Source organism: Nyctibius grandis, chromosome 4, assembly GCF_013368605.1.
Source record: "Nyctibius grandis isolate bNycGra1 chromosome 4, bNycGra1.pri, whole genome shotgun sequence".
NCBI lineage: Eukaryota > Metazoa > Chordata > Aves > Nyctibiiformes > Nyctibiidae > Nyctibius > Nyctibius grandis.
In genome coordinates, this window is record NC_090661.1 from 57935505 (window position 1) to 57947658 (window position 12154).

Consider the following 12154-nt stretch of genomic DNA (forward strand, 5'->3'; position numbering starts at 1 on the left):
TTGAGGTAGGTTTAATGCCATTTGAATATCTTCAAAGCCATGTCTTTACTGAAAAAATTAGGTGTTTCAACAATAGATGGTAAACACTTTCCTCACAGCATGTTTCAACTGATTATGAGCTATAGGCAGCTGGGGAGGGACAAAGTTTGGCATCTCTTGTCAAAAAGCAGCCGGTCTGCAGGGAATGTAGAACTTATTGCCTCCACCATGAGATATGCAAGGCCATCCTTCATATGTGTGGATGGAGATGGGTTCAAGTCTGTGAAGGGAAAGTGGGACGTAGTGGCATGAAAGGAAAAGGAAAAAAATTAACCTATTCACCAAGAACAAATCACAAAACAGAGAGCCCATCAGATTCTATACATCTTCTCTCAGTGCCCTGGTAAGTTCACGGTGGCAGAGGACAAAGCTGATTAATCATGTTTTCTTAGTTGCTGCTACTATATTAATTAATTCAATGCTTTCAACAGATGTCTGCATGAAAATATGGCAACTCAACTAGAAAAAACAGATCTTATAAACAGAGGTCTTAGGACCTGAGATAATCCTCAAGTAAAAGAGTAGTTCTCTGAATAACAGGGCCAGTGCCAGTTATATGGAAAATAAGCAAATGAGACCCTGAGGACAGAATGAAGAGGGAGAGAAGGAGCACAGTTACAGTGCATCTCCTCAGGTTGAGGGAGGAAAAGTGCTGGGATTGTGTGTGAAGCTACATGTGTGTTTCTGTAACTTCTGAAAAGCCTTGCATATCTTTCCAGTGAAAAATGTGTTTGCAGTTTTCCTCACCCACCAATGGAAAGGAAGAAATTAACTATTAATTTGCTATTGGACAAGAGATTGTCTTAAGCTATCCAGACACATATAGATCAAGTTATTCTAGTGGAATACCTGTCTAGAAATATCCAAACAAGTGGCTTTTAAAGCACAGAGCACTAGTCACATAAAAGATGCCTGAATTAACGATATCGCCCACTGAAAATGCAGCGCTGTCAGTGGTATTGCAAATATCTTCCGTCTTCACCTGCCTCCTGGTAGTGAGGAGGACACTCTCCTGCCTCCCATCCATTCATCCTGAGCCTGGGCTGCTGCCAGCACGTGTGACAACTATTGCCAATTGTGACAGTTGTTTTTTGTGAAGGGGGACATCTGTCTACATAGTATCAGGCTGGGGTCTGCAAACTCATTCACAGAGGCCATGAAATAGTCATCAGATGGTAAAAATTACCTTCTTGGTTAAAAGACAAACTAGGGTCCCAAAAATGAGAGAGTCCATATCTGACTAACACTCACCTGAACCAGGCTGAAGTTTGTGTTATATGTATTTGGGGGAACCCCTGTAACTGCTGACAGATGGGTCTCCATCTTAAGAGCCTTCCACCTCTACATGCATCTTGAGTGTTTTGAAGTGTTAACATAAAAAATATGCTCCCCACCATGCATCAAAAAGCAGGAACATGAAATTTTTGAAAAAGATACCAATATGTACCATGGGTGTATCATCACGAGCTGTTTGCAAATGCTAATCAAACAGCCCACTAGTTTTGTGGCTTTCCATAGATGGGATTGTCTCAGAGGAGTTTCAACATGAGCCCAACTCTCTCCTTGGCATCCCATTTCTCTGCTGATTGTTTCTCTCAATCTTTTGCTGTAAGCCTAGAAGCAAAAATGTCCTCCATACAGTAGGTTGCAATTAAGAAAAATAAAGCTATAGATTTTTAAACAAAAATAAAAATGACATGGACAACATTTAAGCATTTAAAGCACGACAAGAATGAGTATATTATTCAGTGAATGGGCAAGCAGTTGTATTAATTCTTGACATTCTACCTGATGTAACATATTTGCAGGGTAAATGCATTAGCAGTTAAGCGTTTCTTTAATTTTTGCACCGAACCTTCTATTTTTTTTTGTCAGATCACATTTTGTAACACAATATCAATCTTGCCATATCCATGTTCTAGATGGGCTGTAGGGATTCTGCTGTAATTATGTCAAAAAATGAAATATTTCAAAATCTGATTGACAGCTTGATTACAATAATGCATGTGATTAAATTCAGGGTATACCAATGTAACGAAGGAGGTAATGTCAGTGGTAATTAACTGTATTTTTGTTAAATTTTGTTGAGCATTTCTTGCTCTTAGGTCGGGGTACATTGAAATTAATGAGACACCTAGTGGTAACATTCTTTTAGAGTTTCTTAGTGCCATTTGGGACTTGGAGAAAACCAGTTCTCATGCAAATAATATATTTTGTTACCTGTCATATAAATTTTATGTAGATTAGCATGGTCATGAACACCAAAACTATGCGGTAGAGCAGCATGATGGGAAGGATTCCATGCTATGCTCAAGTACAGAAGAGCAGCAGTAACTATTTTTAGTTCTCCAGACAGCTAGTTCTGGATAATAAAGCTTGCCAGAAGAACGAAAAGTGTGGACTATAAGGAAATGCAATGGTTTATTTTTAATTTTCATTATATTATATCTACTCCCGAGGAAACAGTCAATGACTGCTGCCCCTTCTACTTCCTCAAAGTTTGTATGACACAACTAATCCACCAAATACCTATTGATATGAACACAGATTCACTTTTGATATGAAAAAGGATGCAACGTGTGCTGGTTCTCATTATTTTTTTTTTCTCTGAACAATAAGCTCCTTGGATAAAAACTGCTGTGTCCAATCTTATAAAAATCTTAGGTATTTTAGGGTGTTGCTTGGAAGGAAAAGAAAAATGTTACCTATATGATAAATTTTTAGTGCTCTCTCTCTGTAGTTCTGCTCTTCCTCCAAGTGTTACTCAAACTGCTCGGTAAAAGCAGAGCTGGGAATCCGTTATTTCCTCGATTCAAATAATTCAAGGTGCTTTGCCACACAATATATTTCACTCAAAACTGTGCTCCTTCACTGGTCTGCCAATATCTGCTAACTTTGATATTCTGCCTGTCCACCTCTTCCAGAAGTCTTGGTGTCCTCTCAAATGTCTCCCTTACAACTGGAACATCCATTCCAGCCCAATACTTTTCTCCTGACACAGATTTTATTCCCTTTTAAAAGCCCTGTAACCGCTGACTTATCAGAAACCAGGTTACCTATATTCGTTCTATTTTTGGGAGTGAGGGGACAGGGTAGAACAACAAACCAAAGCTTTGGAATTTATTTGGTATTTACTGACTGTAATCTCCGTCATCAAGTGTTATGTGTTCCTCTGTATCTGAGTAACGCTCAGTAAACTTTGCTTGCTGGCAAGATATAGACGGTAAAAATATATAAATAAAATGCAACGTAATACAATAACGTGAAACGTAAATATATAAAGCAGACTTGCTCATTTATTTTCTGCGAAAGGAAACCCCAAAGAGATTGCTAGAGAAAGTAACAAACACATGGTGATTCTTTATTTTCCCCACCACATAAATACAGTTTCAAAGTGGGAAGAAAGATGCTTTTTTTCTGCTATTTACAAGCAACAAAGCTAATGCTGCATGGTTTAAAAATCCACTGTGGAAAACTTACAGTAGCCTGGTGACCTTGGAAATGACGGTCACATGTTTTAGCAGTCGGAAATGTGGAATTGCAGATAGGGAGTAACTATACAAGGTCTTGCAAAGCATGGAGCTCCGTCTGTTTGTATCAAAAGGGGGATTAAAAATATATAACCTCATTCTTCCTTGCATTTTGACAGAGCCTAATCACCTTAAGAAATCACTATTTGATCAGTAAGTCTATTGCTAAGGGTAACGTCACCTCATTCAAGAGATCTGCATCCTCTGAGCTAGAAAGGATAGCAAATAAGTTTAGAGATTCCTGGTTTCTTATTTAAATACTGTGTAGTGAGAACACCATGACTATTTAGCAGAGAAGTGTTTGGAGGTATGCTAATGACCACAAGAAAATTTCAAACCTCCATAATGTACTTTAATCACCAGCTGGAGATCAAAAGCCACCATGTGATTTTATACAGCATGGGCAGCTTCCAGAACTGCCTTACATGGAAACAGATCAGTGGTAAAATTGGTAGATACAGCAAAGCTTTTGCAATAAAAGCGTTTTATGTATCTTGTTCAAAGCATTTAAGTGCCTTTTAGATCACTGATTGAAAAATAGACATTATAAAGTGGAACCTTTTAATACCAAAATAAATTTGCAGAGTAAAATTCCATTATAGGAAAAAGCATTGCACTGCAACAGGACAGATAATAATTCTTTCACATGTAATGGGATATATGAAATGTGTGATGATAAACAGAAGTTCTTTATGTCGTTATAGTTAGACTCCATGTACTGGTTTTTGTGTTCATGTGAATGTATCTACAGTGTAGGATAAACTGTGCTCCCCAAATTAAATGTATATGTACCTATAAATATAGCTTCTAACTAAGATGGGTGAAGACACTTCACATCCAAGACAGTCCACTCACTTATTTTTAAGTAGAAAAAACTGCCCATGATATGAGTTTGGACCTTGACCAAAGAAAACATACAAACCCTTTAGAAACTCATGAAAGTCCTTTAATTTGGATTAATTTAATGCACTTCAAACAAACGCTAGTCTTAGAAGCTTCAAGTTATTTAAAATGATTCCCTTTAACAGCTTCAAATCACATGCCTGTTAGCATCACAAAACCTCCAGAAAAAGTGAAACTTCCAATGGATCTGACTCTGTAGCTTTTCTTCCACAGCATTCTTGTTAATCCTTCTAACACTCCATCCCCTTTCCGTTAAATCATTGGGTGCTCTGTGGAGTTTGGGCCTCTTCTTCCCCATATTCTGTTCCTTCATCTATTTAACTGCTTGACTTGGGGAATGAATACAGAGGATATTTTCAAAGACCTGCAAGATTTACGAAGACTGTTCCTGCCTCAGCATCTTAATTTTTAATTTAATGTTTTGAACAGTACAATTAATAATGGTTTTGTAATTCATAATATAGAACAAGGAGTCAAGAAATCCAGGTCTCACTTTGACATTTATTACAAACTTCTTTCATCACATCAAGCTAAACAAACTTCACTTAACATCTCTGTGTTTGATTCTTCATCTGTAAAAAGGGGTAAATATTTATTTGCTGAAGTGATTTTTTATTAAGCTCTTTAAAACTTGATCCTATTATGAAACAATATTGCGCCTTCCTTTGGTGAGGGGAACTTAGGTGACAGCCTTATCCCATGTGTAATTTTCTAGACAGACGTGTAAAAACTTTTTTGAGCAAAAAAAGTTCTCTCATCAAATGGATTGAATATTCAAAATAAGGGTTGATTCTCTCTGGTTTCTTATTCACTGCATTCTGAAGGAATTAATAAAGAAAAATTCAAATTCTTATCTAATCAAATACAAAAATTAGTCTAACTTGTAAAGACACCTGGAAAGATCTTAAACACGTGGCAAAACCAGTTTTGTTCCTAGCTACCTTTTAACAGCACTCAGACACAATAGGATGTTTTACTGGTCTCCTAAAATACACACAAACTCTGAGGTTACCAGGCAGATCATCTTAAATACTCTTAGAATGTATATTAATGGATGAACAAAGATAGCTCCAGAGCACCATACTGCTATTCTTAGAGAATAGTGATTACCCTTTTAAAGTTTAATAAAAGTACATTAGAGGAAAAAAACCCCACACCCTTCATTTAATTTATACACATCTTTCCACTGAGGAAAATAGTGTGAAATGTGAATGAGAGAAAAAAAAGAAAGAAAGTTTGCAGTAACCACATTTTCTCCCTAGTGTCAGTATAGTCACACTGCAGGATGACATAGACATAATGGGAAGCATAATTCTTTGTATGCCACAGTAGGTACACTGTGGGCGGATGGTAACACAAGGCTACTGAGTCAAGAACTGCTTCTTGGAACGTGATCATACCACTGTTCCTTCTCAAATTGTTTATGGCCTCTGACCACCAGGTTTTTAGCAAAACATTCTTGGTCTAGCACTTCAAGAGGACTGTAATTTGAAGCAAATACTGTGGTGATTTTTAGGAACAGTAATCTCTACTCCTATCTGTGGTCCTCAAACCCCAGTTAGGACAGCTGGGTGCAGTGCATATGTACTCTTTTATCAAGCGTTTGTGGTGGCACAGTCTCTCCATTCATTTTGGAATTGCCTGTTGATTATTTTTTTAAACTTTTTTTAAAACTTTTTGCTTTTTTAAAGCATTGTGTGTAGTATGGCAGGGTGTTTGTGACATATGTAAGGACTTTTCTCATTTTGCAAAGTAGAAAAATAAAAAAGACAGCAGGAAGGGAATACATGCTGGAGTTCTGAGCCATTGAATTCTATAATTTTTGAAACAGTGGAAATGTGAAGAACACCATGTAAAAATACCACTGCGTCATTTAAACACAAACTTTTTAAATCCAAAGGTCATTTAATCTTTTTATAAAGAAATAAACAACAATCTTGTGAGGTTTTATGGATATAATTTTCAAGAACAAAACTTAAGGGAAATGTTCTATTACTTTTACATTTCTAGATTGTTGCTTGCTTACTTGCATCTGTATGTGGAAAAGCATGTGTGCATCTTTTGCTCCAATATTCCCTTCTGATATCTTGCAGACCATGAATCAGAGCCTGAAAAGCACTATGCTAAAGCAGAAATGAGCCTAACTGAGGTATAACATATTCTCACTACCTGCAGACATTTGGCATTCTCTTAATTGGTATTTTTACTGGAACCCTCACATTCATGCATTCCTGTGTTGCATTCTACCCAGCTTTGTGAGAAAGCTCAGAATCCACTTAACAGATTTGTGCTACATTTCTGACCTTGCCTAATAATCCCTGAAGACCTTAAGCAAATATTTTAATCAATCTATGCCTCAGTTTTCTTACCATAGAATGAAATTGTGAGGCTCAATCATGTGGAATATTTCACTTTTCTTTCTTTTTTTTTTTGAGAAGCAGGAGGATTCAAATGTTCTTTGTGCTATTTTGAGCCTTTTGAGGAACATTCTTCATATTCTCCTAGTAATGAGGATGTAACTTGCATGTCTTCTGGAACAGGTGAGTACATGTAGCTCTCCCAAAAGAACAGCCATTCATGAAATAGCTAATCTCCATTTACTCTGGAGATTCACCAGTCATCTGAAAAATTTCAAGGTTATTTTATGAGATGCTGGTTTAGAAGAATTCATACTGTAGTTTGATCACTGTCTTTTCAGGACTTCTTGTCAAGCCACGTTCAAAATATCATACTTCTTATTCCCATTGCTGAACTGAAAGTATGTAACTGCTTATATACTACAGTACAATATATATTGCATATTTACTACTATTTAAAAGTAGCGTTTGAACTCTTCCTAACAGCTGTATCTGTAGTGCACATGTAGATTAGATTGCCCATTTCATTTAAGATTAGAGAACTTTTAAGGAAAAGAAAAAATCTTTAAGGAAAAGATCAAACACAATTATCAAAACTAAAATAGTTCTTCAAGCATATTTGAAAGTTGTAGTCAGCACATTCCAGGAATGCTCCTACAGTGAAGGATGGTAATGAGAAACCCATCCTATGCTTTTGGTTGTTTGGTCAATACTTGCTTTTCTGAGATCTAGTCAAACAATTGACAGTATATAGGGAACATCTGAGAAAAGTTGTGGACACTTTGGATTTGGTTAATACTTGAAGAATCTCCAGCTGTAGTACTATTAAAGCAAAAGCATCCAGACAGGCTAAACAAAAATCCAGCCCTTTAGTGTATGGAAACATAATATATAAAAGTCTGTGCTCTGATACTTTATAGGCAGAACATTATGTTTTTGTTAATAAGAAGTAGGACAGGTATATTGAAATTGTACCTTTTGCTTAAAACAGAACTGATTATTCCCGCTCAACAGAGAAAAATCAGAGGCAGAATGAGGTCCGGGTTTCTCTCTTCATGTAAGAAAGATAATATTTTTAGGCCAAATTTTTAGATGGGATAGCAAAATTTACTTTAGATTTCTATGGCCTCATTGTTAAAACTGTTTTCAGACTGACAGCCTGAAGATCAGCTTTTCACTAGAGGAATGAATGGAATATTTATTAAATTTTGCATTTTATTTTCTATATCAGCATCTTAAAATGTTTTCATGATTCCAGTAATTCGATATTAAAGATGATGGTACTTCAAGTGAAATGCTATCACGTGTGGTAGTGTGCTCCACTTCTTTCAAACAATCTTTTGGTCTTTCCTATGAGCAGCAATAACCTAGAACATTCAGAGCAGTTCAGATTCTTGAACTTCTGTTGGAGCACCTCGGATTTCTAGTATACATATCTATTATTCCTAATGTAGTCCAAGTTTTCAAGGAAATCTTCTATGTAAGTACTGTCATGATGAACATACTATGGAAGGATATTTTTTTGTTTTAAGCTATTTAGTACCTCTAAAATTTCAGCATGTGAAGACGGTGGCTATGAAAAAATGCTTTTTTTTAAAGGTTTAAAACCCCCAGCAAATTAACAACACAAAAACATTGTCTTTTTATTTTCCTGCCTCATCCCCTAAATCCTGTTTTGGCATATCTTTAATCTTCCATGCCTGTCTCCCACTTCACAGCTCGGCAGAAGCAAGTGTTGGTGTGAATGCATTTGTACCTGACCACAAAAGGAGATGTAGTGATATTGGATGACAAATGGACAAGACCTGCTAGGTGAACCAACACTGTATGATTTGACTTGGACCTAAAGAAAAGGAGATTGGGATGGGGATGAAAGAGAACCAGAAGAGGAAAGAGAAACAAAAGAGGAAAGAGAATCAGAACAGGAAAGAGTCCGAATCCATGCTGACCCTTTGAAGGCATGGGTTCTTTTTCATAGAACTTTGCAATCATCAATTTTGCAAAACGTTCTTGTGCGCTGAAAACAATTTAAGTATCACAGGACCTGTTAAAAAAAAATCAGTCAGGACTAAACAAAGACAGGTTTGTCAAAGTGTAGATAAAAAGCTGCTTCGAAGTAAGGAGAAGCTTCATTTCACAACCGTGTGAGGCTGTAGTAGGTAAAATCAGAAACAGACCAACAGATAAGTAGGGAGGTAGGTAAAATCATGAGGTATGTAATGAGGTAATGTGCAAGTGCAGGCTCTGGTGCTGGGGTGGCTTGAGGGGTGGGTTTTGGCCTGGGCCTCAGTCATGCAACATGGAGAACTGCTGCATTACCTTGTCCCCCTGAACACCCAGAGGCCTGTGTCTTGCCCTGTTTCCCAGACACGGGTTGTCACCACACGACATCAGCCTGACAGAGGCGTTTCCAAACTTATTTTGGTTTAAAGCGCAGAGATTTCGTACATCTACCCTGTAAAATACTTAGGCCCCTGCCCCATCGCGGGCGCGGTGCATGCTGGGAAGTGCGGGCCGCCCGCGGAGGTCACGGACTACACTTCCCAGCATGCACCGCGCCCAAGGCGGGGCGGGGGCGGGCGACCGTGGCGCCACGGCCCAATGGGCGCGGGCGATGGTGGGAGGTGAGCGCCGGGGCGGGCGGGCCGCCTCAGTGCCCCTCGCAGTGCGGGAATTTCGGACGGGGTGGAAGGAGCGGCGGCCGGGCCTGGGGACGGAGGAGGTATTTGAAGCCGGCGTCTGCTTTTGGGGTGTAGTGATTTTTTTTTTAGGAGGCGGTTTTTGGGGCGCTGTTTCGCCTCCCCTTCGGCCTGCCGTGCGTCCCTCGCCCTGCTGGCGGCTTGCGGCCGGGTTTTCCCGCTTCCCTCGCTGAGGAGACTTGGTGGTACCGCTGGGGCCCGCTCGGGCCCTGTTCCTCACTCTCGTCTGCTACCGCCGGTAGGGAAGGCACCTTCCCTGCTCCCCGCCCTGTCCCAGACCGTGGCGCCGGAGGCGTCGCCCTGGGCCAGCACGGAGGGAGAGAATGGGGGCAGGTGGGTAAGAGCTCCCTCAGTTTCACTCCTGGGGACTGCTGCACCCCTCCTCCCCGCCTTCATGGGCTGTTGGCTCTAAAGCTTCCTTTGGTGGCAGCGGCCTAAGTTGCTTTTCTTCTTTTTTTTTTGTTTTGTTTTGTTTTATTTTGTTTTATTTTGCTTTGTTTTTTTTTTTAGCACTAAGGCGAGGTGGGAGAGGCGGAGTAAAAGCCATCCTCAGTGCCAGTTAGAGCTATGTCACCTTCAGGAACTTCCGGCATGGCTAACAAAATATCACCTTGATTGGGAGGCATTCCTGAGTTGTGCTTTAAAGTAAACATGATTTTTTTTTGTTTTTTTTTTTAAATACAAACATACAAATCACAAATAAAAATCTCCAGTTTTAGGATCAGGACAGGCCTGTTGTGCAAGAACTGGGCTAAGCTGGTTTCTGTCTGTCGGTGGTTGTGGTTTTTCTTCACTTCCTATTTCTTGCCGTTTGCCTGCCTTGTGCGATTGCAGACAGGGTGAATCCTGTTGTTTTCTTTAGTTTTCAATTTGTGCTTAGGGCATTTATTACTTCATAGGGAATCCATAGCCCCTCTTTATCATTAGCAAAAATATAAAAGCTGTTGTGAAGCTTCCTGTGTTTATTACTGTGTCAGAAGACTTGTGCCTTCATCTGTAGGAATAAGCTGTCCACTTAATTCTTGGGGATAATCACCAAATGAGGTAGGATTCCTGATGAATTTCAGAGCTGTTGATTTTTATACAGTGTGCTAAACTATCAAAAAGCCTTTAAGTGTCTCACTCACATGCATAGGTACTTGCTGTTGGTATGGTGGTGAGGTGATTTGGAGTGACAGACGATTTGGCACCTTATAAAGCTCACTGTGTTCTTTATCACAATAACTATCTGATGCTCAGGATTTTCAGGAGAACCTTAAATGCTGTTCAAAATAGGGAAATTATTTCTTGAGAAGGCAATTAAAAATTAGTTAGCAACACAGTAATTCCAGCATTTTCAGACTGTTTCCTATCTCTGAACAAGCTGCATTCTGAAATTTTAAAGTTTGCTATGTAGCAGTGTGTTTTTTAAAAAAAAAAAAAAAAGTGTTCAGTTTGCCCAGTATGGTTCTATTGTGATTAATTGTGGTCCACCAATGTACATATATTCATTTTGTCTAAAAAGATGTTTTCTTGTTTCTTGGGGAAAGAGCCCTAGTGTCTCTTCTTCCATAAGTACCATTATTTGTCAGATGTCTTAACTGCCAGGAAATGAGATTATAGTGGTACTCAAAAATGTAACACAATGATAGACCGATCATTAAATGTCCAATTTATGCAAGAAACTCTTTGTTCACTCTTTACCTCACCTGCTATTACAAGTCACTGATACTTCAGGTACTTTTTTTTTTTTTTTTTTCTGGTGATCCATCCTGTGAAACAGTTCTACGGTATTCAGAAGTCTTAAAAGTGTCATGTTCTTTCCCTCCCACTCCTTGAGCAAAAACTTGGTTTTGGTTTTTGCTTGTCTTTATTTTCTTTTTTGCAGGCAGACTTTGATGTCTTGCTATGACTGATGAACAGCATTAATGACATAGATTTTGGGTCTTGCTGGGACTACCTATTCCTGAAGAGGGAGGAGCACAGATCACCAGCATGCCTTCTATGTGTTGAGAATGAAAATAGGTCCTACTGGGATAAACAACCATAAAAATGACAATTTCCAGACAATAAAAGAGGAGGTTCAGGAAGTAACTAGTCTGACTTGCCACACAGCAGAAATACTTCTTTCAAAATAAATTTGATTTATATTAATTTCAGAGTTTTATTGAGAATGGATGCCAACACAAATTGAGAAGTGGCTATTCATATTTATTGTAAGAGTTCAAGTATCGCTAGAGTAGCAACCATTGCAGACAACATTTGTAAAGATAACACCACTGATAGCACTATTGATGCAAAATTGTCTGCATATCTCAAGTACAGCGTATTCAGTTTCTTCCACGATGTTTTATTAGGGAGCGGGAGAAATAGCCTTTATAGTACTAAGAGGCTTTTGGAGAGAGTTTAGACAAGTAGACTTCTGTTATTCACGCTTGTTAGAAGCAAAATCTTTGTTTTGAGCATATTGTAGCCACATAAAATGCTGCTGTTTACAATCATGCACCTTGAAAATTGTTCTTGTCAGATACCTTAGCTAAGTAGGGTCAGATCTGTTTGATACTTGAATGATAGTACAGTACTTGACATCTATGGCACTGCATTTCCAAGGACTTCAGCATGGTTGCAGGCGCTAATGAATTAAGCT

The 12154-nt window shown here is 38.7% G+C and overlaps 1 protein-coding gene across 1 annotated transcript in view; it reads left to right on the top strand.

The window, feature by feature from the left end:
* Positions 1–9469: 9469 nt before the first annotated feature.
* The window catches only part of VRK1 (VRK serine/threonine kinase 1), a 34429-nt gene continuing 31744 nt past the window's right edge, over positions 9470–12154 (top strand). Inside the window, exon 1 of the mRNA XM_068398981.1 lies at positions 9470–9551. The gene's annotated coding sequence lies outside the window, so the exon portion shown is untranslated. The remainder of the gene's footprint in view (positions 9552–12154) is intronic.